We start from the raw sequence: 27,469 nt of genomic DNA on the forward strand, positions 1-27,469 counted from the left end.
CCCGGGACCGTGTCTGTGGCCGGGGCTCGCATCGCCTCTGCCCTCCCACTCAGTGTTGCTGGCGGTGTGTGCCCGCCCGCCTGCCCCGTTCGCTCTGAGGCCCGACGTCAGGTAGGTAAGCTTCCTGCGCACAGTAGGTCTTCAGGACGCCTTAGCGCTTGCAGTTCACTCCAACAGGCCCGCCCAGCCCCACGACAGCTGTAAAGCAGGGCTCCAAGGGAGCTTTCTCTTTGGGTTCTAATTGTGGAACAGAGTCGTTACCCAGAACGTGACACATGGACAAGGTAAAAGAACACTTTCTAACGGATTCTAATCCTGTTCAAGGTCACTTTCACATGAAACGTGCACAGTTAACATCATTTATACCTGGAATTTTGTCTTCCACCCTCTAAGGCGATGTTGGATAAAACAGGCCCGAAGCATGGTTCCCTGAGTGAGTGGAAGGCCTGCCCGCCTGTGAACCAGCCACAGGAAGATAGAAGCCCCTGGCCGCCTGAAATGTGGCCAGTCCAGATTGAGGTCCCTGTAGGTGTCAAATGTGCACTGGGTTTCTAAGATACAGCGTGAAAAGAATGTAAACGATTTCATTTCGTATTGATTATGTATTGAAATGAGAATGTTTTGGAAAATTTGAAATCACATACGTGGTTCTCATCCTTTTATTGCTTGAGGCTGGTCTTACCAGCTAAATCTTCCGGGTTGCCTTTTTAAATACAGTCATGCGTGACTTAATGATGGGGACCCGGTCTGAGAAATGCGTCTTGTCGTCGAATGCACTCACACAAACCTAGATGGAATAGCCGCACACCTAGGCCTTGTGGCATAGGCTGTTGCTTTGGGCTCCAAACCTGTACAGCATGTGACTCTACAACATACAATTAAATCAAGCGCAAGAGAAAATGATGCAATCAAGAGACATAAACACAAGGCGTGTGACACAGCCGGGCCCCAGCATGGCATACAGCAGACGATTTTTTCATGAGTAGAGTGTACACTAACGATAAAAAGTATATACAGCAAATACATAAACGAGTACCACTGCCATTTATTATCATTATCAAGCATTATGTGCTATACATGTGTGTGCTACATTTTCATACGACAGAACAGTAGGTTTGTTGACATCAGCATCACCACAAACACTTGGGTAATGCGTTTCACTGGTCATCATGGTGGCTGCCGTGTCACTAGGCGGTAGGAATTTTTAGCTCCATTATGTCTTATAGGACCACTGTCTTGCGGTCTGTCGTTGACCAAAACGTGGTGATGCAGCATGTGACTATAATCTCCTGTCTTCTAGGAAAGAGGACCGAGTCCTTCATCTTGTAATTGTGAAGGAAGAGGCCAGGTTGCACGTCTCAGGTAGGCCTACAGGTGTGCTGTGCATCACTTAATTTTTATGGAAAGGGGAAGAAAAAGACCAGATAAAAGAGTGACATTTTCAGAAAGCAAGTTCCAGTTCAGGGAGCCCTATGTAAGTCGCACGAACATGACAGTATCTGCTGGTAATAAAGATACCAAGCTATCAAGAAATTCGAGTTATGTTTAATGAATCTGGTTAAGAATATAATGAAACGTAGAACATTTAAGCTTTTTGTTGAAAATATTTAAAATAGGTTCTGGCTTTTATCATTGAATCTCTAGATACAGTATACCTTTTTTTTTTTTTGAGATTTCCAGTGAACTAGTAAGCTGAGGTTTTAGGGGAGCTTTGTTTCTGGTTGTTTATATTTGCTTTATATTTATTTTTCATTCCCTCGTTTAACCGAAGCCTGCTGCGGGGCCAGCAGTGTAGCTGGAGAGTGCCATTATGAAGGTGAACAACGCAGACACGGCCCTTAATCCCTCAGAGATAATGAGTGTCAATTCAGACAGCGAAAAAGTATATAATGATCATGGTATACTGTATTTTGCCTTTAAGCGGGTGCTGTACCTCTGTAAATCCAACAAGTTAATTGTTTTAAACCTAGAATTTATATATTCCTGCGGACACGTTAAGAAAGAGCCTTATTAGGATTTGACCGGGCTTAAATATTAGGAAAGAATAAAGTATACTTAATTCATGTATTAATTATGAGAACCTAAAGAATAAAAATTTTAGGTTAGAATATTTCTTTACCTTTCAATATAAAAAAGATGAAAAAAGGTTATAATAGCATTTTATTTATAATACTTCCTTTTAGCCCTTCAGCGACTTTTAGGTTCTCAGGAATTTCATAATAGAATGTAAAGGAGACATTGATTTATGCCGCTAACGTAGTGTAAAATTGCTGACTTAAAAAAAGTTAAATTTATTTTAGCATATTACATAGTTGTTAAATCAATATATTTGAGTCTTTTAGGAAAGAAGTGAACAGATCTTCTGGTAGTTACTACTGCCGATGTTACAGTTCCACAGAGTTAGCCCCTCAGACGCCACCAGTGGATTCTCTTACAGCTCCGTAGTCAGGAGTCCCGCTCAGGTCTCACGGGGCCACCATAATCCCGTCGTCTCCAGGTCTGGGCTGCTTCCGGAGGGGCTGGTCCGGGGAAGAATCTCTGCTTTTTCTTTTTGCCCATTCAGGCCATTAACTAAATTCAGTTCCTTGCTGCGGCCGTATCGAGGTCCCTGTCGGCTGAGGGATGTTCCGGCTTCTAGAAGCCATTGACGTTCCTTGGGCGCGGCCCTGTTTCTCCATCTTCACAGGCAGCGGTGCTGAGTCGAGACTTTCTCAGCCTTCGGATTCTCTCCCCTCTTCTGTCGTTTCACTGATCCACGCGCGGTTTTGAGGACGCTGAGTGGGTTGGGCCTGCCAGACAGTCCAGGACCAGCTCCCCGTCTCCGGGTCCGTAACCTAGCACAGCTGCTGACTCCCTCTTGCTGTGGCGAGGTACCTGTTCCCAGCTTCCAGAGATCATGGCATGGGCCTTTTAGGGGCCATTACTCTGCCTGCCACAGATCTCAGCTAGGGCCGCGCAGTATGTCCGGCCTTAGGCACCAGGCTTCTCAGCACTTTAGACAGTGATGATGTGGCTAATAACATGTCCATTTTATTGGATGTGTAATACAGCACGTTGCAGGCGCTACTGTAAATCCTTTTCCTGTGTTTACTGATTCAGTCCTCACAAATGTCCCGGGGGCGAGTACTTCTTATGCCCACTTAGAGGGAGGGAAACAGAAACGGAGCGGGGAGCAGCTCGCCTGGCTGCTCTCCCGCAGCCACTGAGGAGTGGGGTGAGGGTTTGAACCCACACAGTCTGGTTTTAGGGCCTGTGCATGCTCTGAGCCACGACACAGTAAAACTCATTTCTGGATGTGAGGATTTACGAAACATGCTTTAGTGATGCAGTGACTGTGAGTTCAGGCTCTGGCATCACAGTATCGGGATTTAAATTCTACCTTCACCAGTTACTGGATGACCTGGGACAAGTTACTTAACCTCTCCGAGTCTAAATTGGTAATGAACTGAATTAATAATAACACTTGAGGATTAAATGAGCCACTACACGTGAAGCACTTAGAACAATGTCTCCACATAGTAACCTAGTACTAGCTGCCATTATTGGCAGCAATTTAGCTTTTAAAAAGTTTATTGTAAAAATAAATGTTTTCTTTAGATAAATTCAGTCCTTTATGAAATAAAATCTGAAAACTAAAATTTTCCTTTTCACACGCCACAATGCTCTCTCCTTTCTCAGCCTCGATTTCTCCCCGCTCCGGTCTGGCCTCCGTCTTTGGAGCCCAGTGCTGCCCGCTCATGGGCCTTCCACACTTTGTCCAGGCTCTGCTCAACCCAGGGCACCATCTGAACTCCTTAGAAGGTACCAGGATACAAATTCCACATACTCCCCGTGCCACTCCTGCGCCTGACGCCCACGCAGCCGTCATCCCCGACATCTTTCCGTTCCCTTTTGCTATTATGATTTTGTTGAGAGAGGCCCAGGGCATATCCCGGGTCCCCCAACCTCACCCTCTCTCCTGAGAACCTGTGCTGCCAGTGCCTTCCAGCAGACCCTCGTCACCTCTGCATGGTGAGTAATCAAAGAGGTTCGTGGCCTCCGGCCTCACTGCCCAGGCTTTCTCTCCCCACTGCTCGTCAGAGCGACCTTTCCGAAGTACGGACGCCACACGTTCCTGTCACTCTCCTTCTTCGAACCCTTCAGTGCCCCCCGACCCGACCCCAGTTCCTGCAAATAATTTTTCCATTTTATATGTCTCTTAGCGCCTTACATGCTTCCATTGTAGCATTTAAGCTATCACAGTTGTTTTGTTTAAGCAGTTGTCTTTCCTTCTAAATCATGAATTCGTCGATAGGGCATATGAGATGGTTTCGCGTGAAAGAATTAATTATACCATTTTGTCATTATCCGTTTACATGTCTGCCGCTTGTCACTAAACTCTGAACTCTTTAAGGAGAGCCTCGTAGTTTTATTCATTTTTCTGTTTTTCCTCTGTGCCCAGTACGTGGGAGATGCTTAGTAATTGTTGAAGGAAGGAAGGAATGAATGAATAAATGAATAAATGAATAGGAAAGAGCCCAACATCCAGTTGAAAAAATTCTGCCTAAGTCTAAAAAGGGATCTGAAGCAACTTAATTGGAATATATAAGGTCGTGATTTTAGAAGAAGCATACCTGGTGCTTAAAAGCGTGGCTTCTGGCGCCAGAGCGCCTGGCTTTGAATCCTGGCTCTGCCACTTACCACCTGGGCACTCCTGGGCGGGCCAGTGGCCCCTGTGTCTGTTCTTTCTCTTTAAAACAGGGATGATAATAGGAACTATCTCTTAGCGGTAATAGATCCAATTGAGTTAACATTTACAAAGCGTCTGTAACAGTTTCTACCTCATAGTAAATATTCTGTGTTAAGTAAAACACAATAGTTTATATTCTCATTGCTTTCGATGGTAGCTAATGTCCTTATAGTACTGTGAATAGAAATAGCTCAGGTTTTTTAAATCATGATGATGATTAGAGATATTTAGCTCTCAATGATTTTTAATATTGTACATTATAGAATGACCACATATAGACATTAAACATTTAGAGAGTACTTGTTCTGATCCCTCTCGTTAGTACTATGACATATTTTCTCTGTTTTATTTTTCTGTAATCTGCTGTAATATAACAAATTACCGCAAACTTACGGCTTAAAACAGCAGAAATTGATTATGTTACAGTCCTAGATGTGAGCAGTGCAGCACCTGACCTCGCTGGGCTAAGAGCACGCCGTCAGCAGAGCCGCATCCCTTCCTGGACACTCTAGGAGAGGACTATGTCCTTGTCTTTCCCAGCTCCCAGGAGGCGCTCACATTCCTTGGCTCATGGCCGCCGCCTCCACCTTCAACACCAGCTATGTTGTGTCTCTCTGACGACAGACAGGGAAGGTCCTCAACTTTTAAGGAGTCTGGTGATAGCTCAAGCCCAGCCGAGTAATCTAATCTCGGTCAGTCTCCCAGCTCAAGATCCTTAACTTAATTACATCTGGAGAGGCCCTTTCGCCATATTATTTATTCAGAGGTTCTAGGGTTCAGGTAAGGGACTCTTTGGGGGACTGTTAGTCTCCCTGCCACAGTCTTGTGCTGTAAATGAATTGCTGCTGAAGGGCACCTCGCTGGTACTTTCTGAAAATGGAGGCAATGTTAACTAATTGTGAACACTCATATTGATATCGTGTACCATGTATTCCTCAGTGGTTGGTGAGAGTCACATCCGCTTTGCAGAGCGCCAAGGTAGTGCAGGGCTCACTGATCCCTGTCCTTGTCTGCGTGATCTGTGATGCTAGTAAGGAGGGGAGAGTAAGCTCATTTTAGTTGAGTATCTGCTGTGGGCCAAGTGCTCTACAGTGAATTTCACATTCATTATTCCTGTTTAATTTCTACAACAACTTTTTAACGTTTGATAGGGAGATGACCATCAGTGGTCCCTACCACACAGTACTCACACCCTGTAGAGTCTCGCCCCTTTGGACGTGGGCTCGACCTGATGACCCCCAGTGAATGGCACAGGACCATAGAGATAGGGCATCCTTTCTGGGACCTGCCAACGACCAGAGCGTGACCGTGGAAGCCGCGCTCTCCAGGTGAGCCTTCAATGACAGCGGCCCCAGCGGGCACCTCGATCGCAGCGTTGTGAGAAACCCTAAGCCAGAGAGCTGATGAGATAATAAATATTTTTAAAAGCTACTGAGTTTGGAGTAATTTGTTACGCAGCAATAGGTAACTAATACTAAGACACTATTTTAGTGCAAATGAAATCTTGAAATGGTGATGCGACTTTGTAGGTCTCCCAGTTATTAGCAAAAGCTCTTTCCACTGCAAATAATGATGATAATACTAAAATTAGGATTTTGGTAGTGGCTTACATTTATTGAGTGCTTACTAGGTGGTAGTCACCTTTCAGATCATTTTATAGATTATCTTAGATGATTACAACTCTGCAGTAGGTACTGTCACGACTCCATTTTACAAATAATGAAGTTGGAGCTAAGATTAAAAGGACACGCCCGAGGTCTCCAGTTAGTCTGCTCATTGGCAGGACTGACGTCGTTTATGTGACTGGGGTTTTCACTCTCAACCACTATAATAAATTGTCCCCTGAAAATGCGCACTTCGGGGCAAAAGGTGATGGGTGCAGCAGGAAGGGAGGGAGGGTTTCAGGAGTTTGGAGGCAGCTGAGATCGACCCAGCGGAACTAGGAAGGCACCCGATGCGACCCACGAAGGCTGGGCAGGGTGTGGGCACGTGGCTGCCAGGGGGAGGATGTGTCAGCTGAGCATGAGGCACAGAGGAGGAAACACCAGCTCAGTGTCTAGGGCTGGGGCAGGAGGGGACCAGTGGACGGTAATATTAGAAAGTAGTTTGGAGCCTGATTATAGCTATGCACAAGATTATGAATATTTTTTTGTTAAAAAATTGGTTCTTGAGTTTTTTGACTAGTAGTTTAAATCAACTACATCTTAAACTATACAATGGAACTATTATAGAGATAACATTCCGGCGAATTTGGAATGGGATCTGATCATACGAATTGTACGAAAATATGAAATTTAGTTTCAGTGAAGTGCAAAAGGATAATAATGCATACAGAGCGTTTGGCGTGGTTCAATTTCTTAACAGTCAAAGATGTGTTCAGTTTATATTTAGTTTCAATAAAACTACGTGAATATCAAAATTTGCAGGACTTTTTATGTCCTCGTAAAAACAATAATATTAGTGGTTACATTCAAAGCACATTAAGTATTTCACTAAAAATAGAACATATCGAGATGAAGGAAAATATGATTGTGTTTCAGTTACCTGGGAGTGAACGTTAAACACAGAGCTGTGGAAAAAAGCAGGGCTTAAAATATCCTCTCTTTTTCTCAAGCCATCATTCAAATTCACTAGATGGAAATTTAATTTTGTAAGATGTCTGAACTCTTCAAATTTGTTTATGGTGTGCGCTTTCAATTTAGACAATATCATTACTTGGAGAGGAGCTTTTTCCTCTCAAGCCAGATCGCATTTCCTTTCCAGGGACCAGTTGAGGCAGGAGAAATGTTTCCATGGGTCACACCTCACCAGGAGGAGCTGCTGTGCAGGAACCGGGCTCGCTGCGTGATGACAAAGGGAAGTATGTAACCCTTTTCCCCGCAGGCTCTGCGTTCTTGACATGCCCCGAACTCTCCAGCCCACAGACGCAAGCCATGTCCCTTCTGATTCTTAAATGTAGGGACCGAACTGCTTCCCAACAGTACTGAGCAGGCCATTGCAAATACGAACTACATCCAGAGGCCTGCCTTTGATTGGTCTCTGACAGTCATGTGACCGTCAGAAGGTCCCTTCACTGTCATGAGCCTCCATTTCTTAATCTCAGATTTGTCCTGTCCTCTAAGATTCCTTTTTGCTTTAATGGATTATGATCCTAAAGGCCAATTCCGTGTACTGGTTTTAACCCAATTCTGCACTTAAACATAAGGGCCTCTGTGCCGTCTGTGTTTTTTGAAACGGCCTCTTCTCCGTCTGCAGGTTTTCTGCAATAACGTCATTTACGTCCGTAAGAAAGGCTAAGTCCTAAATTCTTGGCCTCCCTGGAATCCGGCTCCTCTTCTTGGTCCTTTTGATCTCATAATTTAGAAGAGACCACGCCCTGCACCACTCAGGCAGACAGATTCTGTACCCGCCCTAGAGGAACAAGCACGAAGTCATCTCTGTAAAGTATCTCCGTTTTCCACGTGTACTTAAGTATTCGTACTGTATATCTTAACTGCTGTAACAGAGGAAGTCAGGAAAAGAAAAAAAATATATGGCAATAATTGGACCTGATGTCATTGACCTTAGCAAACTCAGCATCCAAGCCTAGTTTCATCCCCAGCCCTCAACTCTCAACCCTGGAGGATGGCGGGGACTCTCAAAGGGACTTGCTTCCAAAAGAAGCCTTTGAAACCATGGTAAGGCGTTTTGAATGAGAGCCACCCGCTCATTGCATCAGGGCTTTGGGACTGGCCTGCTGTCAATACGCATGTCTCCCTCGAAACGTGGGGCGTGGAATAATGGTTTATACAGGGGTTTCACTTGCTTTCCGAACAGTCTAGAAAGTGTCCAGGAGTCCCGATTATTCTCGAGCTTCTGAATTCATGCACTGACCTCCTTGTGACTCATTTTAGAAGGACCTAACGACTAAACATTGCTCCTGGTTTTCTCTGGGTCACAGAAACCCGCTGCCGGTTACAGAACTGGCCTTGATGTTAAGGTGTCCGGTCGCTGCGACCCCAAGGACCTCAACCCCCATGCCCGAAGCCACGCCACTGAACACCAACCCACTTTCTACGAGTGACTCACCCAGGAGCCAGAGAGTAGGTCTAAATAAGCAGGGGTTTATTAACTCAGGGCACTTTCTTAAGTAATAAAGATCAGCGCCCTCGCAAAGACTAGGCCTACGGCACATGTGCTACTGTGGTGGCTTCTAGATAACCTAGAAAAACAATGGCCAACTCCTGAGTTGGCCTGGTGGGTGGTGGAGAAAGGAAAAAAAAATCCTGAAAAAAAGGGGCCCCGTGGAAGGGAAAAAATAAAGAAAAACAAAAAAACCAACCCGAAAATAACCGGCCAAAAGAGCGCGTCACACAACACACAAAAAACACAACAACAAGACGCGGGGAGAAGAGAGAACTTAGTATTCCAAGCCGTGAAGCCAGGTGGCTGATGTATGAATTACCATTCTGTAACTTACTAGCTGTGTGACCTTGGACAGTGACCTCAGTCCCAAGACAAAGTTATTTTCGCTGCACTATGGGGCCGGGGCCAATATTTGAATTATGTATTGTTGGGAACAATCCCTATCACGATCCAGGTAAAATGTGTAATATTCATCAGCACGTAGTATATATGCAATGAGTATTAACTCATAATAAAATGCATTTTTTTTAACCTTTACAATTGCCCTCGCCACTTGCATCTGAAGCAGATACCAATTGCCTGTCTGGTCTTTCAAACTCCATTTTTATTTTGGAATTCTAGTTACTGGAAAATGCAACAAACTATAATTTCTTTAGGAACAAATTAGTATAAAAGAGGAATTTTATCACTTCCTGTGAATTTCCAATACCCAAATCGACAAATCAAGGCAAACCCAAATTTGAAAATGTGCAGAGAGGGATATTACCACTAAATCACCTCATTTAATTTACCTTTCAAAAATATATATTTTAAAACAGTAGGATAAAACAGGAAAACTTCGAGAAGAAGGGCCGTTTCCCTACTGCACCTCCTCAGTGGTTGACTGTATTTTCCCCCAGGAATGGAAGAAAAGAACATGAGGGTTGATTGCACCAAAAGTGCGACACGAATAAAAGAATCAAGAAATCACATATGTCTGCACAGAAGTCAACTAATAAATCAAAAGTGTGTTCTTGGCTAAGTCAGATGTTGCTTTGAAATAGCATATGGTGCAATCCCAATATACTCTGTTCAGCTACCTAACAGGCTGTCTCGTTGCTTTCAACTAGTGAAAAATTGAGCAGCACAAATGTTTATAAGGCTGGTAAAACATTTTAACTTTATTTTATGCCCTGATTAGCTATTACTGGCCTGATGATTACATTGTAAAACCTTAAATCATAAATGGAGAAAATAACCTGTTGGCAGGATTAAACACTAATTGTTACAATGTCCTACATTAAATGTGTTCATAGTTTCTTTTTAACAGTTATTCTGATGTAAAATTTAACAAGTTTTCTTTCATCCCGTATCAAGTCTGGATTTAAAATATCTGCATCATTTTTAGAGTTAAGAGTTTGAAAATTAACATGTGTCATAATAACTTTAACCATATCAAATCCTTGTGACGGTGTCATGTCCGAATCAGGCAAGAATGAAGATTACAACCTTTAAAAATATTATGATGACTATATCTGACTATAAAGGATAAGTAATCCCAGCATAATTAAAGAAAAATTGTTTATTTGGATTTTTAAACTTTTAAATACTAAGAAACCCGTGAGGGCTGCAGTGGTTAAACACAAGTTCGTACCGAAAGAGAAACTTATGAGAATATCATTAATTGACAAGGGTAGGAGGGTTTACTTCAGTCAACCATTATTCTCTCTATCTTAGAATTATATTTAAGTGCCATGACATTATCATGCCACAGTGTTAGTCAATGTCAAATCTGAAAACTATATTCCACCCCCGTGTGTCCCTTTTCCAAAAAATGCGACCACTTGTGTTCATTGGTCATTGATACCACATAAGGACAGTCTGCTAGAGGAAAGTATGGAGCTCTGTGTTTTTTCAGACCCAAAAGGGGAGAAGGGTGGGAGAGTATTAGTGAAAGAGTGATTTTGAAAGAGAAAAGTGATAAAGGAGATGTGGATATAAATTTCTAGCCAGTTCACTTACTTTCCACATGTATTGTAAATTGAGTCATTCTGAATGAAAACCAAAGTGCCCGTCTCCAGGGACTACGTTCAGCAGCGTCCAGGGGGTTCAAGAGAAGGCATGGTGGACCCCTTCCTGCGTGTGGAGCCTATTCTGTCTTCTGAGAGGGCCCTTGAACCACTTTTCCAGGATTCGGAAATCCAGGGTCTCTTGGCCGATTCTTGCTTCCATTAACTCTACTCATTATTTCCAAGGCCACTAAATTCTGTATTTATTATCTGTTTGCAGCACATAATATTTCATATGAGCACGGTGCTATCAGCAACAGCAAAACAGATCATGGAAATGCTCTCTAAAAATCCGAGTGGTCAGATGTTGATGGGACTGGCTGGCTGTCACAGAAGGTATGTGGGCGTTTTAGTCGTGTGATTTTTCCTCATCTGGCCCCTAAACAAAAGAACTGAACTAATAAAAGAGGAAGAGGTGCTGGTGAAGTGTCTCCTCTCTGTCAACGTCTGGCACACATCACCTCCATCATTTCCCACCAGTCCAGGCCCACGATCAGTTCTGCTCATAGCTGAGAAACACTGACACATGCCTTGGAACAGTAATTTGGCACAAGCCACCCATATGCAAGGTCTTGCCCCTTGCTTGTGCTCTAGTTGCAATAAGGGGTGTTGTCAAGCCTTTGACCAAAACTCTGACCTTTCTCTTCTACTTAATTTCTACGTGACCTGTTTCTCTCTCTGAATTTCACCCAATGTTCCCTAACGCCGGACTCCTGGATGCTTCTGCATCCTGTCCCGTTCGCCCGCGAACCCTGCCTTTGCGTTGCCTGTGGCTGCTCCCTGCTGATGATTATGTCCCACATTCAGCTGCAGCTGCTCCACCTTGGGCTCTTCCCGCCGTCAGTTGTCTGACTGCTTAGGTCTCTATTTGTGATAAAACCCAAACATGCCACATATGGATTCAGAATTACCCCCTTTTCCTACTTGGGGATCCAGCCTGTTTTACCTCCTCTTTTCCTTCGGCCAGCCCAGTTTTACTGTCCAGCCTTCCCTGTGTCTCTGGTCCATTGCTTATGGGAAGGAAGAAGGCGAACATGGGCAAAGGGATGAGAAATAGCAGCAGTGACAAATCGGAGCCTTGGAGGGGTCTCTGCGGTGGCACTGTCTTGGATGGATCCTTCTTTTCCTCGGTCTCCTTCTGATTGTATGGAGAAGGGATCTGTGAAGCCTTTTGCTTAACTTGAAGCTCACAGGTAGTGATTTGGGCAGTTATTTTGAATTTATCCATATGTCAGTAGTGTGGTCGTGAGCTGCTTTCTTGTTAATTCTTAATTTGCCTTTCTTTTTTCGCTGCTGTAAAATTGTCCCTCTCCAAAACAGAACATTTTTTTTTTTTTTTTTTTCCTCATAAGCAAAGCACCCTCATTAATTTCTCACTTAGTGATGATTCATTAATCGTGGAAGGGCATGCGAGCTGCAATAAAAGCAACTCCTTTAATTTAATTTAATTTAACAAACGTTTATTGACTGTTTAATGTGCAGGCCAAAGTACTAAGCATGAGACCCAAAGAAACCCAGTTTGGGTGGTAATGTAAATTATTTTTCATTGGGATAAGTGTTTAATAAACTTTTCTGAATCAGATCTAATTGGTGTAGAATTTATTATGGTTTTAAGTTTAGATAGCAAATTCCAGCATAAACTAGCAATAAAAATGAAGAAACATGCTTGGGTTGTTTCCATAGAGAATGAATATCTTTTATTTAGGTCACTTATGTACAGTTCATATTTTCATGAAAACAATACCGAATCAAGAATTAAACCCTGCAAAATACCAGTGTTTATGCTTTCTTCTTGTTTTCTTCTCATTGATTGCATTATGTAGGGATAATACAGAGTTAGAATCAGGTACATAGTTAAAGAAAAAATAATATCTGAGCAAAGTAGGATATAATATGAAATCGTTATTTTAATTTGATTCTCTGTTGAGTCACAGAATCATGGACCCTTAGAACAGACAGACTTAGGGATCAAGTTCATTTCAATCATCTTACAGGTAAGAAGGCTCAGGTCCTAGGGAGAAGACGTGATTTGCTCAAGGTTGCCCAACTAGTTAGAATAAGGAACCAGCTTTGGGTTAAAGTGTGAAGTGTTAATCATGTCTCTGAATGGAAAAAAGCAGATATTGAATAGGATATTGTTTGCTGGATTAGATCTTATTGCAAACATTGAATAATTTGTCAACGTAACGTATGTTCCCTTTTCTATAAACCTCCCCCCACGATCCGAACGTCTCCGCTAATGATTAGCAAATCTAACTTTTCCATTCTCTTCATCCCTCTTGTTGTCAGCTGTACAACTCCAGCTAAACAGCAGAGACAATTCTTATCTAAAAAAAAAGTGTTCGAGGGCCCTTTTTATTCATACTCACTTGATTCTTTGATAAAACTAATGTTTATTGTAATGAATATTAATGGTTAATGAAGTAATGCGTAATTTGCTTAGACCGTTGCTGCCTACACGGAAAGTGCTTTTTGAAAGTTTATCCTCCTGAATGTAATTATTTTGTGCCTGTGCATTATCAAATTGTCACTATAGTTCAATGGACTACATACTCATGAAGTTTTTTCTAGAATGAGTTAGCAAAGAAATGATTACATGGAAACATAAATGCATACACACACTCATGATCGGACATCTGACCTGAGTGAACACCACTCAACCACTGCTGATATTTACTGCTAATCTTTAATTCTACTTCTGTTAGGTGTCATTTAAATGATTAAGTCATTGGCCCGGTGTAATGTAAGAGCGGAGGCTTTTTTGGCGAGTGTGGGTTTTGGTCCCAGCTCCGCTTCGTACTAGTTTAATTAATCTTGCTGAGTCCTGTTTTCCTCATCGGAAAATGTGTAATAGTAATAGTATCTAAACACACGCCTGGCCAGTAGCAAGCGCTTGCGTGTGCCTGACTGCGAATACCAAGCTGCTTCTTTCTATTCATGCTTTGTGTATTTTAAGCTGGAGCACACCTGCACACTCTAATACACACACAGGCACACACACGCACGCACACACACGCACACACACACACAGGCATGTGGCAGTTCACCATAAGCGAGAAGTCAGAATCTAAATAAGGCACATCATCCTCCAACACCAATTTTTCTCAAAAGTTTCTAAGGAAAAGGTAAAGAATTTAACTAGTAAAATGATTTGCAATGTTTTAAAAATCAGTGCCTTTCTGCCCGGTTCCTTCCCGGGCACCTGGGCGTTCCCACCAGACCCGAGACTCGACTCCCTGAGCTTCTCATTTCCAGTTCCCGTCTCTTAGTCCCCTCACTCACTCACTGAGAAGTCCGCCTCTTGGATTCTGTTTGTTCTACCCGTTAGCCTCCTTTGTCCACCGCCCGTGGTGTAGGCTGACTTTCTCTCAGGGGAGACACCGTCGATAAACCCAGCTCTCTCCTGTTGTCTGTTGCTCTCTGTGCACCGTGACCTTCAGTCTCTGTCCACCTCCCCAGACTCCACACGCCACCGGAACTGAGAGTCCTAGATGTTTCCTGAATGTCCCCTGCCGGTACAAGATTTTGTTCCTTTGCTTGTGCCACTCTCTGCTTGAAATACCTGGCAGACGAAGATACATTTAATTTTAAAGTCTTTCTTGGAAAAGTCTCTATTAAAGCTTTCATGATCACCTCCCTAGACTAAATCTTACTCACTCACTGGATGTCCCGCAGTGTTCCATATCCATGTCTTTATACTCATTTCCACTTATTTGATTTTTGTGTCTGCATTCCATGGCTACTTAACCATTGTGGGCTCAGCAATGGCGCAGTACCTAACATGTGATAGGCAATTAATAAATATTTATTGGCTGAAAAATTAAAAGTTTTTCTTTTTCCAAGAGTAAGGCATATGCAACTTTTATCCCCATTCCTTGCCTACTTCTCTGGCTAGTGGGAAGCACAGGGTTAAGTGTGAAAACAAAAGCTATTAGCTATCTTGACCCTCATTGGTGGTGTATTTGAATTCTTTATTTTCCTCTATCTAGGATTTTACATGATTAACTTGAGATGTGATTTAAAAAAAAAAAATAAGTTCGTGTGTGTGTATGTGCGTGCGTGTGCAGAAAGAGGTGGATAAATAATTTCAAAACCTACTATTTCAGAAAATAGCAATATTTTGATTGGCACTTTTTTATGCTTATGGTTATTCCAGATTATCAAATTTTTCTACATACTGTAAAATAATTAAGATTACCATTTCACATGAAAGAAAATTTGCACATGAAAAAAGTATTCCAGCACCAAAAGAGCAAATTTCCTTGTTTTTGATATTAATGATTAAAATCAGTGTACAGAAATATGAATATCTGTAACATTTGATTACGTAAACTTTAAGTAAATTTCTTGACACGAACGTTATCTATGGCTCTTGCAAATATCTAGTCAAACATTTAGGTCAAATACATAAGTAGTTTTGAGTTAAACACTACAGTTTAAGGTCCATGATCTAGATTTTTGAAAAATTTAGGGAAAAACATTGAGATGTACAAATATAGAAAAAGAATAACTACAAAAATACATGCCAAACCACTCACAGAAGTCCTAAAGTTTGGTAAATTTGGTTTTCACAACAAAAACAGCTATCTAATTGTGTTAAATATTAGGATGTTTTTCAAAGTTTTATGAATAATAATGAAACAGGTCTATGGTCTAATCTATTGTAATTAAGATATACATACAGCAAGTGTAGTTGTGTGTGTGTGTGTGTGTGTGTGTGTGTGTGTGTGTGTGTGTGTGTGCAGAAAGAGGTGGATAAATAAATAAAGTAATAAAATGAATTGTGTGCACATGTAATTCTTGGGGACTCAGAATGAGTGAATTTATGGTTTATTATATAATTTACATTTATAAACAGAACAATTTATAGTTATCGATATCAGTGCCATCAATATTGGGATATTAGCAGTAGCGCCCTGGTAAATGTTTAATAAACAACTTTCTCAGGGAGGGGGGAAGTTCTGATTTGCATGTTTGCCAATTTCCATGGTGTAAATGCTCTTATCACAGCCACTTTCAAGCCACCAATGTGCGGTTACAGAACAGAGTTAGGGGGAGAAGCGCACAGCTGGGCCTGCGAAATGCAAGCCAGCCCCGGGGCTGCTGCCAAACTCCTCTGCTTCTGTGGGTGTCCGGTAAACTCGGTTTTGATTTAGATACTTTTTTTAATAAAATGATAAAAGAAGCCATTATATGTGAGGCAGATAACCTTGATTTACAAGGTGTAGTCACGCATTTAGTGCTTCCTTTTTTTCTTCAGCTTTTTGAAACCTTTCCAGATGCCATGATAGGCTAGTTTCTAAAGATCAACTTTCTGAAGAGTTGCAGAAAGGCTTTGCTGAGATAGAATATGACATTTCTTCATCCGTAGGTTGATAGAATGTAATGTTGTGGAGAGAAACGACCTTGGTTTTATGGTTAATATCTGTAATATGTAAAATACCACTGATAAAATAGGCAGTATTTCTGCTGCTATAAAAATTGTGCAAAGTCCCTAGTTACTTAAGCTGAAGTTTGTTTGAATATTTTAAAATATCCAAATGGTTGCGGCTTCATCCTTTATGTAATATTTAAGATCTTTGGAATTTTTCAGAGTGATACACAATTAAGGTTTGAGCATGAAAAATGTTTGAGTCAAGTAAAACTGAGTATCTTTCTGAGCCTTTGAAGTTTATGTATTTTTGTTGTGTTGCTATGAGTTTTCTAGAAGGGATTGTCTTCCAGAACATTCCAGTCACATCAATCCTGAAACTGTTTCTGCAATAATAACCTGGCTCTTTGGATTTCTTAGCCTCTTTCCTAAAGTGTGTACACACGTCCCATGAGATGTTCCTTGAAGGAAAAGGGGCCTTATACAATTAAGTATGGAAAAGATCATACACAGCGGTCCCCCCTTAAAGAATCAGGGTGCTGATAGAGTATTAAGGACTTTTAGAAGTACCACAGAAAAGAAATCTTTAATATTCGTTTCAAAGCCTTTCCTAATGAAATTGAACACTGATCCTCTTTTATGTTATCTTATTAACGTCCACAAACACAACTTTGGGAATATCCCTTTCAAAGTCTTCTTGAAAATACTGGATTTCTACTTTTCAGACCAATATTATGCATCACATAGCCAACTAAAAATTCAGGAACATGTTTCTAAATTTTCCAAGAAATCGCAAATAACAAAAATCGACTCAAAAGATATATACTAAATAAAACAATGAACATGGAAGGAATTCATTATGTTAATTTAAGGCTTTGCCTTTAAAAATAGCAAAAAATTTCACAGATGAAGTTTTCAAACCTTCAAAGAACAGGTAATTCCTATGCAATTTAAATTGTTTCCGGCATAGGAAATAAAGCATTCCAATTCTTTTTTAAAAAGCCCAAATCTGACACTACAAAAAAGAAAATGATAAATCATCTCACTTATGAATACTAATGCAAAACAGTAAATAAAATCCAGCATTATGTTAAAAAAAATCAGATGCCATGACCAAGTGGGGTTTATTTCAGGAATACAAGAATGTTTAACCATATGGAATCTCCTGGTACAAATGACTACAGTTCAACGAGGAAAAATCCTTTATAAGATAAGGAAGGAATTATATTTCTTGAATAAAATCATATACCTTTCTCAAACTAATTGCTAGCAGTACCAAAGTCAGAAACAAGGCAGGTATGCCTACTTGCCCCATTATTATTTGATATTTTTCTGGAAATGTTATCTATAATTAAATTAGACAAAGGAGTGAAATAATGGTTACAATCATCGGAAAGCATGGGACAATATTGTTATTTACAGACTCTCAAAAGAACCAATATGAAAAAGTATGTTTAGAAAGAATCCAATAACGTGACTGGTCACAAAATATGTAAAATGGCTTTGATAAAAATATAAGCAAGCAAATGATATAGGGAAAACTATTCCAAATATAATTGCAAATAATAAAAACATAATAATAAACCAAATACCTCAGAATAAATGTAACAATATACCATCAATATACAGTTCCTAAAAAAAGAACGAGATATGAATAAATGGCTATATATACCTTACTCTGGATAACAATACATAGTATTATAACCATGACAAAATTAGTCTAATTAACTTACATACTTGTAATTGCAATTAAAAGCTCAACAGAATAATTCTGAAGTTCACCTAGAATAATAAATATGTGGGAATAGGCAATATATTTTTATATTTTTCAAATTTCTACCAGGAATAATATAATGAAAAATAACATTAGCTGAGTAATAGAATATCCCTAAGACCTCACTGGCTTAATATAATAGGAACTCATATATCTTTTATGTTCCAGTGCAACGGGGTGTACCTTGTGGGATGAGCCTTTTTGTGATCATTCAGGAATCCAGGTTGAGTCCTACCTGTTAGAGTTGCTTCTTAATGCATTCGCCCATAGATGTACATCACCACAGGCCGGATCTCAGACATGGAGTCTCAGCTGTTTGTTGAGCTAGAAAATGAAATCTAGCTGTGTACACTGGAAAAAAAAAGGAAATGCATTTTGATAAAACAGCAATCTGGCAACACTTTTATGATTAGAAAGAAAAATTCTAAAATATATAATGGGCATCACTGTATCTGTCTTAAAGAAAACTAACAATATAATTAACTAAGGGTTATCAATGCTTTTTAAAATATAAGTGGGTTTTCCCCTCATTGGTTGAATAATACTATCTTGCAGAGAAAAACTAATTGTTTTTAGCCAATGGTGTGTGTAGAAACGTGGCTTAGTGTTTGTGCACAGCCGGGCTAACTGGAGAAGCTAAGTGGGTGGATCGTCTAGTCGTTCTCAGTGCTTTATACTGTTTAGGAAACAAAGCTTCACTGAAAGTTTATGTGGGCTTGGTGCTCACTCCTCCATCTGGAACGTAGAATGAGCAAAGCAGATGGAACTCAGTCTGGCGAGGCCATGGTACTGAAGACATCTTGAGAACACGGGTGTCTTTCAACAATTATTACAGCCTGTGAACACTGATTTTATGTTATATAAACTATGGGCTTGGGAATTATAGGAGGATGTTTCTCACACATATATTCTAAGTGTAGCCACTTCATAGTGTTTTTCTGAGAATCAACTGCAGTGTTATGTGCAAAATTACTATTTTGTATAAAATATTATGTAAAATTTGGGAAAGCTTTATTCTTTTCTCAAATATAAATTGAGCATTTACAGCACTCAGATACTGTCCAAGGCACTGGGGATGGTGGCATTGATGAAGATGGACACAGTCTCTGCTTTCAAAGAGCTGGTTGGGGGTGTATGGCAAGCAGGGGACAGAAAATAAACACATAAACAACTAAATAAGATAATTCAGATTTGGATAAGTGCTGTGAATGTCATTAAACAGGTTAATGAGCTAGAGACTCAGGATGAGAGGGGCAAGTTTGCAAAGAACACTCAATAAATGTTTGCTGAATGCATGTGTTTACTTATATATTTTTTGGTTCATCTTTAAATGCATTTTACACCATGAAGTCAAAAGCAAAATGTTTTAAATAACTCGAATAACTCTAAATCCACACACAAAGGATTTTCATGATCTAAATCAAGTTATGTCTGGACATCAGGCAGAACGACCCCCCTCAATCTGTCAGCTTTTTAACAGAACTAGACATTTTCAAAAGAAGTAGAGCTTTTTATTGTAAATGGAGTACTTAAAATTAGCCGCAGATGTAAATGTGTGGCCTCTCCTGGCCGCTCGCCCCCACGTCTCCGATTGCTTCGGCACCCGCCCCGCTCCCTTCCTGTGTTCTCATTCCTGGCGACTTCATCCATGTAGCTCACTCCACCACATTAACATTTAAACAGCTGTACCTGTCTCCTCATCTATAAAATTGGACTAACAGTTTCTTGTCACTCAGAGGACTGATGTAAGAATCAATTGTCATGATTTATGTGAAAATGCGGTTATCGTAAAGCGTTATTTTATGATTTTTTTTTTTTTTTTAGTTTTGTAGAACCTTATAATGCACTGGTGCCATAATTTATCAAACAGGTATGTTGATGACATTCTTCATTATTTTTTTCATAGGAAAAAAATTGCACGTCTGGTTAATTACATGGATACCTAAGCATTAAGTAAAAACTTATTTCCTATGATTCCTTCAAATGTAGTTTGTGAGTGATTAGGAATGATAATTCTCAGAAATTTTTCATCTCCTTAGCTGATTATCATTACTTTGGCTGACTGTGTTCTTTATGGAAGTGTTTTAGAAAATTTTGATGATTATCTTCCTCTTCATGAATATGAATTCTTGGGCTTGAAAAGATCACAAAACAAATAATAAAAAAAATGGCCATCTTCATATTAAAATTCTCCAATGGGAGGAAATGAGCAGGTCAAAGGTTGCCCTGGAATTTTGTTCCATAAATAGCATACATAACTTGATTTTAGAGGTAGAGCATGCCCCTAGTTGAATGATAAAGATATTGGCTCCTGTCAGTGGGCCTTATAAAGATGTTTTTGCTTCAGTGTTCCATATACTGCATAGTGTAATTTGGTCAGGTAACATGAAGTTACTTTTGCTAACGTCTTTTTGTCAGAGTTAATGGCAAGTTTGTTAGGCAAAACTAGTGAATTACTCAATTCCACTCTCAATTATGCCAGAGACTGTTGTGATTAAGAACTATTGGTGAGAGATTCTTGCACAGATTGAATATTTTTACTCAAAATTAAGCTCTGTATCAAACATTGATATGTCTTTTTTTTTTTTTTTTTTTTTTACTGATACTCTTTATTTGCTGAAACTGGGGCTGTGCTCATTTTATTCTTTCCAAGTCAGTGTCAATTTTGGCCCCATAAGCATAGATTCAGGCCAGTTCTTGGATGTGCAGTCGGGTAAAGTATCTATGTGTCAACAGCCTTCTAGAATAGTGGTTCAGTTTTCCCCAGAAGAAGCATTCTTTTTAGGGAGAAAATTTATGTTGATGATTTTCAAATTATTGGAACTCCTCAGGCAATTTTCCAGCTGGCCAACCCCTATTCACTGATTTAAGAAGAAGTGCAAATTTTGGAATTTTGGCAGACACAGGCATGACCTGGTCAACTTCAAGAGGCAGCACAGGCGGAGATTTCAGCATCCACATTCTAACACTGTTACCGGTTTGCTTCTGGATGAAATCCAGCACTTTATTTGTAATACATGAAGCTCAGTATCTTTTTTAAAAATCGCTTTTCCTTTATGTTCTCATCGTGAGAAACTGTAGAGGCTCTAAGTCAGGAAAAGTCTGAAACAAAGTATTCTTTGATTTATGAATTCTAAACATAATTTCTCTGAATGTCTGACATGTTTGTTTACTCTTGGAGGCTCAAATATTCTTTATTCAGACTATTGATTGCATGTAGGTTTAGGATATTAATACTCAGTGTTTACAATATTGAAGATGAGGATTATTCTTGCAATATTTATAGAAAATGTATAAAATTTAAATGCTAATTGTAAAAATATGATAATTCATATTAAATGTTTCCATTGGTTAGGTGATCATTTTGTATTCTTAGTGAAATTAAATTAATTACAGACTCAGAGTAATAATAATGATATCTTTGAACTCTTGAGCAGTGTATAAATATTGTTATAAAGAAATGAGACTGTCTCATCTCTCTCTCACACACAAACACAGACACACATATACACGCACACGCACACGTGTGTGACCAGATTTTTACAATGCATTTCCAACCTCTGGGAATAGTCAACATTTATTACTAACGATGATTGACTGTAGGTGGACTTCAGACTTTCAAAATTGCTGGGAAATAGCTTATTGATGTCAGAAAAGAGACACTTTTGAAAGCGTAGTCATGAAGAGGTTACCTGACTTATCTAAGTCAGTTCCTACGTCTTTAAAGTAAGGATAGTAATACTCAGCTTACAGGATAATTATGAGTTTTAATTAAGCACAGTGCCTAGGACCTAGTAGATATTTAACGAATGGTAACACTGGTAAAAATCAGTATGAACTCTGGAGTCAAATTGTCCTGGGTTTGAATTCTGCCTCTTGTCATTTCCCAGCTGTATGACCACTGGGCAAATTAATGAACTGGACCTCATTTTCCATCTAGTGTTGGATGAATACATGAAATAAAGCATATAAAGCGTGCAGCCCAGATGTTAATAAATGTTGCTCTTATGATTAATAAAACATTACCGCTTTAAGGATTTCCCAATGGTAGAACTGGGTGGCACCAGCTGCTTCAGTGCTTTCCAATTTGCCTCCCATGGTGCTTGATTATTGGATGGACACTCTCTCTCTGTTTTATTTGTTTATGGGCATGCAAAATATATTGCTTTTCCACATGAATTTTCATTCGAAGAAAGAGCTGTGTTGCTAAGAGAAGCTCGGAAAACATCCACTTAGTCCAACCTCATTAACTAGCAGAAGCAGTAGTCGAAGCTCGGGGGGTGACTAGAGAAGCGGGCAGGACTGGAATCCAGGTCCACAGAATCCCGACTTCAAGTTATGTGACATCAGCACTGTGGCATTTTGGGCTGCGCTTTAGTTTCCATCTTAATCACATGACTTCAGGAAGTGAGATGACATCTGCAGTTTTTTCTTGAAATATGTGCTAATCAGAATTGTTTTTCTAAAATTTACTTTAAAAACTACTAAAAAAGTGAGGGAAAAATAATACTAGTATATGTATTAGTATATGCGGGTTAGTCTGGGTTCTCCAGAGAAAACCAATAGGAGATGCATATCTACATGTATATCTATTTATATTTATCTATCATCTATCTATCTATCTATCTATCTATCTATCTATCTATCTATCTGTCATCTATCTATCTAATCTATCATCTATCATCTGTCTGTCTCTCTATCATCTATCTGTCTATCTATCATCTATCTAATCTATCATCTGTTTATCTATCATCTATTATCCATATCTATCATCTATCTGTCATCTATCACCGATCATCTATTATCTATCAATCATCTATGTATGTATATATGTATGTATGTATGTATGTATGTATGTATGTATGTATGTATGTATGTATGTATTATCAGCTCACGGGCTTATGGAGGCTAAGAAAGATCTACAGTCAGCAGTCTGGAATCCCAGGGAGACTGATGACATAGTTCCAGTCCGAGTCTGAGGGCATGAGAACCAGGAGAGCTGATAGTGTAAGTTCCAGTCCAAGTTTGAAGGAGGGAGAAGACCAGCATCCTAGCTGGAAGACCAAATGCTCTCTTGTTCAGGCTTTGTTTTATTCAAGCCTTCGGGGGATTGAATGAGGCCCACTCACATTGGGGAGTGCAGTTTGCTTTAGTCTACTCGTTCAAAGTTAACCTTTGAACAGTTTGCTTTAGTCTTCTCGTTCAAACTTAACACCCTCGCAAACACACCTAGAATAATGGTTAACCTAATATCTGGGCACCTCATGACTCAGTCAGGGTGACACATAAAATTAACCATCACACTAGGTAAAACATGTTTATCATTGATTCCAGTAGACATTTTTAAGTTGTGCATATAGTCTACAATATTAATATTCACTCATTCTCAATAAATACATTTTTCCTATATACATGAAAGTTTGGTTTGTCTAAATTCTCTACATAATGTTTTTTCCCCCCCACATATAACACAGATACCACTGTCTGAATCTTTCTGTTTTATGAGAATTAATTGCTTAAGTAACTTGTCTATCAACTTGGTCAAGGGGTGGCCATTATTTTCTTATGTTTAGAATTCATGTTATGGTGATATTAATTTATGATACTTGATAATAGTTCACCTAATTTTAAATATCTTTCTCGTAAGTCTTGGGTTTTATTACTATTTAAGGCCATATTCTTCTAAAAATTATAAAGTGCTTATTCTTAGGTGAGAGCCATGCACATAGAATCATCTTGGTAAATTCAAATATTCTGAAAGGAAGATCAAGTAACCCCTATGAATTTATACTGAATCCAGAAAAAAAAAAAACAAAATGAAAATTTTAAGGTATAATGGTAAAGATTTTCTGTGGTCATTCATACATAGCAAAACCTAATCAATCAGATCATCTGTCTACACTATCCAACTCCTTATTATTATTATACGGTCCTTGGGCAGAGAAAGAGAGAAAAGCAATACATTCTTTCCTCTATTCGGTAGGATTTGACACTTTATGGAATTATAAAAACAATTAGGAAACGCGTCATTCAATTTTATGTTGATGGTATTTGATAGCATATTTAATCCCGTAGTTGATACATTCTGACAACTATTTATTAAGGTATGTATTAAATTTTCCAAAAAATTGAAAGATATCATGTTAATAAATGCATTTCTTCCTTTAAAATGCTGGTTTAGTAACTGTCTAAATATTGAAATTGTTACTCAAGTGAAACTCCACCGAAGTTATGCTCTACTTCTGTCTCAACAAATTGTCATGAATTTCTGCTTCACTGACGCGGCATTTCTGATGGTTTGACCGGGACCTGGATGAGGCTCACAAAAGTTTTGCGAATGGCAAATAGCGCATCATGACAGAAACATTAAGCTAATTAATGGAACAAAGTTGAAATAATTTGGCATCGCTTCTCTGTATGTAATAATTTTACTTAGAAGAATCATCAGTAGGCCATCTTCCCTCGTGTCGTTAATTCCTTAGCACTGTTAAGCATCGTCTCCTTCTTGGACATTTACCTCTTCCAGAGTCTGTGGCACAATTGGAAGTCTACCCCGGCATTGCAGTGGGAATGTGCACCGCCGAGCCTCCAGGTGTTCTGATTGGCTCTCGCCTCCACCACTCACCTGCTGGATGACGGCTTTGGCGCTTTGACCCATAGTGCAGCGGGTCCTCAGATAACATCGTTTCCTTGTAACTTTGATGAAAGCCACAGTCACGGTCCTTACTTATAAAGCTGCAGAACCTGTTGACGAGGTGAAGTGAGGACTTGCTGGAACTGGCTTGTAGCCTGGTCTCATTAGCGTTGTTACGAACTGCCCCAGGCACGCACTCCCTAGCAAGCCAACCTCTTCCCTCATGCTCTGGCTCCAGACGGTCCAAGATGATAATTTTTGTTTTGTTTTGGTTTGGTTTGGTTTTATTTTATCTTTTGGGTGCTCTGGCATCTTCATTGGCTATACCTTCTGTTTCATGAGCTTGACACTGCACTTTTTACTTATTTTCCTCCATGATATGACCACCATTCATAGCTTCTTTACAGATGAATCCACATCTGCTTTGCTCTCTTCGACCCTACATTTAAAGCACCGGCCTGACAGTTTTGGGGATGTTTCACTCTTACCTCAAATTAATAGGCTTTATCCCACCCCCCCCACCCCCCAGAGATATAGATTTTAACCTATATCATTGCCAGTGACAACGGCATTATTTTTGCAATCTCTTTAACATGTTCTTTTCTGGTTCCACAAAGGCTGTTATCAGGTTGCTTTTATCATTTCTCTTAGATATGCTGTCTCCTAACAGTCTTTGCTTTATCTCACCTCATCTATTGACTGTTAATTCTGATTCACCAGCAGATTTGCCACCTGAAGCCTCTCTTCTCTCCTCTGTCCACAGCCTTCCCTAGGACATTGCCGATGACGCTTCCAGAATGTTTTGCATGCATATAGCTGTCTGATCAACACCAGCAGTGACTTCCTCTGTCTCATGGCTTGGAGTCCACACTTTTTACTTGTCACTTACAATCTCATGTCTTCTGGCCTCGTCCCATCTTTTCCCAAAGATCGTGTACTACTCCCTCTTTCCAATTACAATAATTTATTTGTAATGCCTCCATATGACTTAGGTTTAATTTCCTTGACCTTTGCCCACAGATTTGTTTTACTTAGAATGCTAACACATATCATTAATACTGCTCTGAATTTTAGTCCTTTTTGGTCATTCTTTAGTCCAACTAAATCCCACCTCTTTCATGAAATTTTCTGACAGCGAATTTTTCCTTTTTTTTTTTTGAGCCTTTAAAGACCCCCTTTCTCTCATTTAGCAAAATTGTCAACACAAAATAGGAACATAGTCTTAGATACGTATTTTTTTTCTTCTCAAAAATCATGTAAATTCCTTGACAAAAGTGTCTAAGAGTTTGATATTTGCATTTACAAATCATTTGGTTTTGATGTAATAAATAAATCTGCCATTGTATTTTGGTCTAAGATCAGTTATATCCTCTTTCAGATCCAGATTTTAACCTAAAAACCATTATAATTTGATTTGATTTCTCTTTTCTGAAGCACTACGCAGTGGTTCAGGATTGACAGCTGAAGTGTCCAGGTAGGGAGAGGTCTACAGTGTGACAACTGTCCTCTCCCATTTCTTATTTTAAAAGTCTCTATCGGGAAGCTTTACTCTTACCTAAAGCCAGTGAGTAGAACTTCAGTGTTTACTTGCATACCTGAAGTTTAGGGACTGGTGTCTGCTTCTAGACAAGAGAGTTCTAAAGGCGAGAGGCTGTAGGTAAAACACCCATTTGGCAGCAAAGGAAAAGGGTAAAAAAGAAAAAAAAGCCCACAAGCAAACTGTACCTTCATAGTTGGAGAAAGTATGTGAGTCAAGTAGGCCCAGTTTTTCATATTATATTCTGTATACATAATATTGCTAGATGCAGAGGAAGGAGAAATGAAAATTGGTGGAATAAATATCAATAACTTAAGATATGCGGATGACACCATCTTACTGGCAGAAAGTACAAATGATTTGAAATGACTTCTGATGAAAATGAAAGCAAGTGCAAAAGCAGGCACTTGAACATCAAGAAGACAAAAATCACGATTACAGGAGGGACCCACGACTTTAACACAGAAAATAAAAACACTGAAATTGCTAAAGATTTTGCTGACCTTGGCCCAGTCGCCAATGCAAATGGAGACGGCAGCCAAGAAATCACGAGAAGGCTGAGACTCTGAAGGGCAGTGGCAGAGGAATTGGGAAAGATCACCGAGAGCAAAGATGCATCGTTAGAGACCAAGGCTGAGATGGTCCACACTTTCCCATTCCCAGTCCCCATGCAGGGACACGGGCGTTGGACAGTGAAGGCTGATAGGAAAACAATTGAATCACCTGAAATACGGTGTTGGAGGAGGGCTCTGTGGACACCCTGGGCCACCGGGAAGATGGACAAGTGGGTCCTAGAGCAAATTAAACCTGAAACATCACTGGAGGCAAAAATAACAAAACAGAAGCCGTCCTACTTTGGGCACATCGTGAGAAGGCAGAGTTCTTTGGAAAAGATAGTAATGCCGGGAAAAATAGAAGGCAGCAGGAAAAGAGAAAGACCACTTAGGAGATGGAGTGACTCTATGAAAGACATGAGTCTACAGGAGCTGAGCAGGGCTGCTGAGGACAGGGCATTGTGGATGTCACTTATTCACGGAGTCGCCAGAAATCTGAGCTGTCTTAATGGCGCATAACCTACACACAAGTAGACCCACGAGAGAGAGACATTCAGGGGCATTTTTGAAAAGGCCACCAGTGGAGGTGAAGTCACCAGGTGGAGGAGCAGATCACAGAAGCTCCGGGAACTGAAATTTTGAAGTTTTAAGTTGCTGAAAGGCAGAGCGTCATCGCATCATAGAAATTGCAGCTGGA

General features: G+C 40.0%; 1 long non-coding RNA gene across 12 annotated transcripts in view; it reads left to right on the forward strand.

The window, feature by feature from the left end:
* LOC105303064 overlaps nucleotides 1-27,469 on the forward strand; it is a 33,898-nt gene continuing 6,429 nt past the window's right edge. Inside the window, exons 1-8 of one of the 12 annotated variants that reach the window (XR_002776515.1) lie at nucleotides 122-1,362; nucleotides 2,687-2,870; nucleotides 3,679-4,011; nucleotides 5,881-6,057; nucleotides 7,493-8,811; nucleotides 11,123-11,238; nucleotides 19,872-19,917; nucleotides 20,879-21,224. This is a non-coding gene — a long non-coding RNA (uncharacterized LOC105303064). The other 11 variants (XR_002776512.1, XR_002776521.1, XR_002776519.1 and 8 more) reach the window with 11 other exon arrangements.

This window comes from Pteropus vampyrus, unplaced genomic scaffold (genome assembly GCF_000151845.1).
Source record: "Pteropus vampyrus isolate Shadow unplaced genomic scaffold, Pvam_2.0 Scaffold298, whole genome shotgun sequence".
NCBI lineage: Eukaryota > Metazoa > Chordata > Mammalia > Chiroptera > Pteropodidae > Pteropus > Pteropus vampyrus.